The following is a 5,692-nucleotide window of genomic DNA, read 5'->3' as shown; positions in this document are numbered from 1 at the left end:
CCCGGGAGGGCGGCGTCGAGGCGGCCCGCCCCGCCCGGGAGGACGGTGGCCGCCAACCAGCCCTGCCCCGGGGCGCCGTCCCGCCCCCTCTCCCCGTGCTGCGGGCTCCCGAGCTCTCTACTCCACCCGGAGCGCGGGGCCTGGGGACACAACACGCACCTGTTGGGCGTCCCGCAGCGCCTCGCCGCGCCCTCGGGAACCCGAGGCGGAGTCCGGGTCTGTAAGCCACGGGGCCTGGGGGGCTTCCAGCCGCGCGTCCTGCAATGTCAAATCCAGTGCGCCCGGAGAGGGGATGCTGTCTCGGGGTGCCTGTGAACAGCCTTCAAACCATGGGCACCAAAGTCTGCGGGGCCCCCGCCGCCGCTGCAGCTATCGCGGAGCCCTCTGCTGGGGGCGGGTGGCCTCCCCGCCAGCGTTGGCGCTGCGGGGCTGGGGATGCCCAGGGGTGGCCAAGTAGGAGGAAGGGGAGCAGGAGGGCGCTGCCATCCACGGGCTGAGGACACCTGTGCTTGTTACTGCTTCCCCACGCCTCTGTTTTTTGAGACAGGGGTCTCACCCTGTGGCCCAGGCTGCAGTGTAGTGGCATGATCTCAGCTCCCTGCAGCCTCAACATCCTGAGCTCAGGAGATACCCTCACCTCAGCCTCAGAAGTAGCTGGGACCACAGGCGCGCGCCATCATACCCGGCTAATTTTTGGTGTTATTTTATTTTTGTAGAAATGGGGTCTTGTCATGTTGCCCAGGCTGGTCTGGAGCTCCTGGACTCAAGCAACCCTCCCGCCTCGGCCTCCCAAAATTCTGGGATTACAGGCATGAGCCACTCCACCCAAGCCCCATCCCCTTTTTTAAATTTAAATAAATTCAAGTCCTTTTGAAAGTGTAGGTAGCTCCCCTAATTGCTTTGGATTTCTTTGTGATAAATATACCTGTTCCTAAAAATTAAGCGTTCACACCAACAAGGAATTCAAATCAGGCTAAGGTTACTTCCAGAGCACTGGTTGTCAGACTTCCATCAGAACCACCTGAAAGGCTTCCATCAGAACCACCTGAAAGGCTTCCATCAGAACCACCTGAAAGGCTTCCATCAGAACCACCTGAAAGGCTTCCATCAGAACCACCTGAAAGGCTTCCATTAGAACCACCCGGGGGGTCAATCGCTGGGTCTGGTGTGGAGGCAGAGACTTACATGGCCAGTTCACAGGCGATGCTGACCGGCTGGTTGGGGAAATGCACTTAGAAAATCCTAAGTATATTTCTCTGATAAGCTAATATTTTGTCTTGGTCTAAAGAGGACCAGTATCCCCAGAAGGGTAGAGGGGGCCTCTGAGTTCTCCCTGGTACCAGGAGCTCCTGCCTTTGCTTGTCAGGACATCCAGCAAGGCCCATGATGTCATCAGGCACCGGGTCTGCCTGGACCCTCTCCACGGAGGCACCCACTGACCATATCCTGGAACCCCAACCTGGCACATGTGTGTGGGGGTGCAAGAGCATGGCTGGTGGCCCTGGTCCCCATCATGTTCACACAGCACAGGAATGGAGAAGGCAGACTCTTGGAGGAATGCATCCCCTGCACCAAAATCCAGCCCCATCCACTGGGGGCATGGCCCTGGCCCCACCTTCAGCAGCCCTTAGTGGTCAGAGACGGCCATCCCAGGGGCTCCTTCTTCGGGGCCAGCCCTGGCCTGGTCTCAGCCCCTGTGTGTGAGGTGGTTGGGGGTTGTGATAGGTTAGAACCTCCACTTTCCCCAGCTGCTCCCCCGAAGAGATGGGGAAGATGAAGGAGGGGGCCACAGAATCGTGCAAGAGCTGTGAGTGAGGGCAGGGACCACAGCCCTGTTGGCCAAGTCCTCCTTGAAGGGATCACTGTGGAGGCCAGGCAGAGCTCCTCAGAATGCTCCTCAGGAAAGAGGAGCTGCACACAAAGGGCCAACACACAGGAAAAGGCGCTCAGCACTGCTAACCATCAGAGAGCTGCAAATGAAACCACAATGAAATACCGCCTCACGCTTGTTAGGAGGGCTCCTGTAAAAAATAAAAAGGCCTGGAATCCCACCATTTTGGGAGGCCAAGGCAGGAGGATTGCTTGAGCCCTGGAGTTCAAGACAAGCCTCGGCAACATGGCAGGAACCCTGTCTTTACTAAATAAATATATACATAAATGAAAAAATCATGCCAGGCATCGCAGCACTTTGGGAGGCCAGAGTGAGCAGATCTCTTGAGCCTAGGAGTTCGAGACCAGCCCGGGCAACATGACAAAACCCCATTTCTACAAAAAAATACGAAAACTAGCAGGGCATGGTGGTGCATGCGTCTGTAGTCCCAGCTACTTAGGAGGCCGAGGTAGGAGGATCGCTTGTGCCTGGGAAGCAGAGGTTGTACTGCACCGAGATCATGCCACTACTCCAGCCTGGGCGACAGAGGGAGACCTCGTCTCAAAAAATAAACAAAATCACACATGTTGGCAATGATGCAGAACCCTTGTACATCGTGGGTAGGAATGTGAAGTGCTACAGCCAACTATAGAAAAGAGTATGAAAATGCCTTTAAAAAATAAAGATAAAACTACCCTATGATTCAGCAATTCCACTTCTGGGCATATACCCAAAAGAACCGAAAGCAGAGTCTTAAGGAGATATTTGTACATCTATGTTCTTAGCAGCATTATTCACAATGGCCAAGGGATAGAGGCAGCACAACTGTCCATCCACAGATGCTGGATAAATAAAACGTGGTCAGGCCAGGCGCGGTGGCTCACGCCTGTAATCCCAGCACTTTGGGAGGCTGAGGCGAGCGGATCAACTGAGGTCACGAGTTTGAGACCAGCCTGGCCAACATGGAGAAACCTTGTCTCTACTAAAAATACAAAAATTAGCTGGATATGGTGGCACATGCCTGTAATCCCAGCTACTCAGGAGGCTGAGGCAGGAGAATTGCTTGAACCCAGCAGGCGGAGGTTGTGGTGAGCTGAGATCACGCCACTGCACTCCAGCCTGGGCAACAAGAGTGAAACTCCGTCTCCAAAAGAAAAATAATAATAATAAATAAATAATAAAAAATAAAACGTGGTCTATGCATACAATGGAATATTATTCAGTCTTAAAAAGGAAGGAAATCCTGTCACATGCTACAACAGATGGGCACTGAGGATATGATGATGTGAAGTGAAAGGAGCCAGTCACGAGAGGACAAATACTGTATCATCCACTTAAATGAGGACCCTCGTGCAATGAAATTCATAGAAAGTAGAATGGGGGTTGCCTGGTGTGGGAGGAGGTGGAAATAGAGGGTTGATTAATGGGTATAGAGTCTCAGTTTTGTGAAATGAAAATGTTCTGGAGATGTTTCAGAACACTGTAAATGGACTTAGCACTACTGAACTATACACTTAAAAATTGATAAGGGAAGGCCGGGCACAGTGGCTCACACCTGTAATCCCAGCAATGTGGGAGGCTGAGGCGGGAGGATCACTTGAGGTCAGGAGTTTGAGACCAGCCTGACCAACATGGTGAAACCCCGTCTTACTAAAAAAAAAAAAAAAAATTCACACCCAAAAAAATTAGCTGGGCATAGTGGGGCACTTGAAGACCCAGCTACTTGAGAGGCTAAGGCAGGAAAATCGCTTGAACCCAGGAGGCGGAGGTTGCAGTGAGCCGAGATTGCGCCACTGCACTCCAGCCTGGGTGACAGAGTGACACTCTCAAAACAAAACAAAACAAAAACAACAAAAAAAAAAAAAAGAGTTAAGGTGGTACAAGTTATGGGTTTTTTACCATAATAAAATGAAAAAGGCAAGGAGGCTGTGAAAGCCATTTAGTCCTATCTTTCCAACTCACGGGTGAGGAAACTGAAGCCCAGAGAGGAGCGACTTTGCACAGGTGCACAGCCCCGGCAGGAATTCCATCAGGACAGGCTTGGCAGACTGGAAAGCATCCTGCAGGAGTGAAGCATACCAGTGCGCAGCTGGTCTCGGCTCAGTGCCTCCATCCTCAGAGGCCAGAGTCGTTGCTAGGTTTGAAGAGGGGGCCAAAGAGGGTTAAAATGTTCACACGTGCCAGGGGTACTCAGAGAGGCCCAAGTGGGTTATCTAGAAAATCCATTTAAAAGGAACAATTCCCTCGTGGGTGATGTCAGCTAATCCTCCCCAGCCACCTCTGAGCACATTGCAGGTGTCCAGGAAACGGCATCCAGGATGCTGGTTCATACTGTGGGCTCCAGGGCTGGGCTCATGATTCCTATCCCGGGGCCATCATTTCCTCTGTGTCACTTGTGTGTGCCTCATTCGACTCATCTGCAAAATGGGAGAATAGTACTTTATAAGGTTGCTGTGAGGATGAAATGAATTAGATCATTTAAAGGCTTTAGAATCATACCTGGCACAGTCAGTGCTCAGCTATTAGCTCTCATTGAGAGATACTGAGAGTGTATGTCCATGCTCCAGGCATTTCGGTTCTCTGTTTATGACTCCACCTGGGGTCTGACAGTAGGCTATGCCATTGCAGGGGCAGGCAGCGTGGGTCTGGGGTGTGGGACCCTCTGCCTGGCCCCCAGAGTGTGGCCTGGTGTCTCCTATGTCTTGGGTGTGGCTGGGCCAGGAGCACAGAAGCTGGGGGTAGGTGAGACAGCTCCAGGGCCCAGACCTCCAACTTCCTTTGGCCTCCAGCTGACCCAGGACTAACAGAGAGGAAAGAAAGTGACTGCCACTCAAGAGAGGCTGTGGGGATCACAGCAGTGAACACAGCCTCTTGTGCCCTTTTCTGACACCCTCCTTTGCCTGCCTGCTTTCCTCTCTTCCGTCTGATTGTGCATGCTTCTGGTATGTTTTTTGATTGTCAGTCTTCCCCCGGACATTCTCAGCTCAAGCACAGGTGTCCCCAGCACGGGTGGAGGGCTTCATGCGGTCCCAGCCAGTCCACAGCTAGCCTGACCTACCAGCTGAGTGGCACCAAAGCCTCAGGCCAATAGGGAAGTCCCCACAACGTGTCACCAGCCCAGTAGACACTGATCCGATTCAGAAGCTGCTGTGCTCTCCGCCACCCCAGGAAGGCACCTACTGGCCTGGGCCCACATCCCTACAGGTAGGGAGGGGCTCAGCCACCACAAGACACCTTCCCAGCCCCACTCCGGGTCCTCAGAGGTCCTGGCCACCCCCACCTCTTCCAACTGTGACTGCTGCCCCTTGGTGAGAGCCCACCTAAGACCTGGGCTGGGAAAGACCCAGAGCTTCCATGGTCCCTGCCTGTACTTCCAGTAGATATCACCAATCAATCCTGTCACTGTCCCCCTGAGCACCAGGCGGCCTGGATGCTTTGCCTCTGAGCTGCAGGCTTCTGAGACTGGAGGAGGCCACTCCTGGGGGCAAGGAGACCCAGGGGAGGACCTGCCCAAGGTGCCACAGTGAGGCAGTGGGAGAGCCAGCCTTGGTGCCATTCTTCCCGACAGCAGGCCACCAGCCACGAGGAGAGGGAGGCCTGGTTCATCCCCCAGTAACCCACAGCCCTCTGAATACTAAGGGAGGACTCAAATAGTCCTCCCCACAGCAAGTAAGTGGTGATGGCAGACGTGAAGTGGCTTCAGGATTTGGGTTTAATCCCAAGCACGAGGGTGGGCAGGGAAAGGATTTGGTTTCATTCCTTCAGATGCCCAAGCCTTGGCCAGAGCCCCGGGGTGCAGGAGTGAGGGCGCGTGGCCACCCA

The sequence above is a fragment of the Trachypithecus francoisi genome, unplaced genomic scaffold (assembly GCF_009764315.1).
Source record: "Trachypithecus francoisi isolate TF-2019V2 unplaced genomic scaffold, Tfra_2.0 Lachesis_group8, whole genome shotgun sequence".
Lineage (NCBI taxonomy): Eukaryota > Metazoa > Chordata > Mammalia > Primates > Cercopithecidae > Trachypithecus > Trachypithecus francoisi.
The sequence above is the reverse complement of the archived record's forward strand: the minus strand, read 5'-3'. Positions refer to the sequence as shown.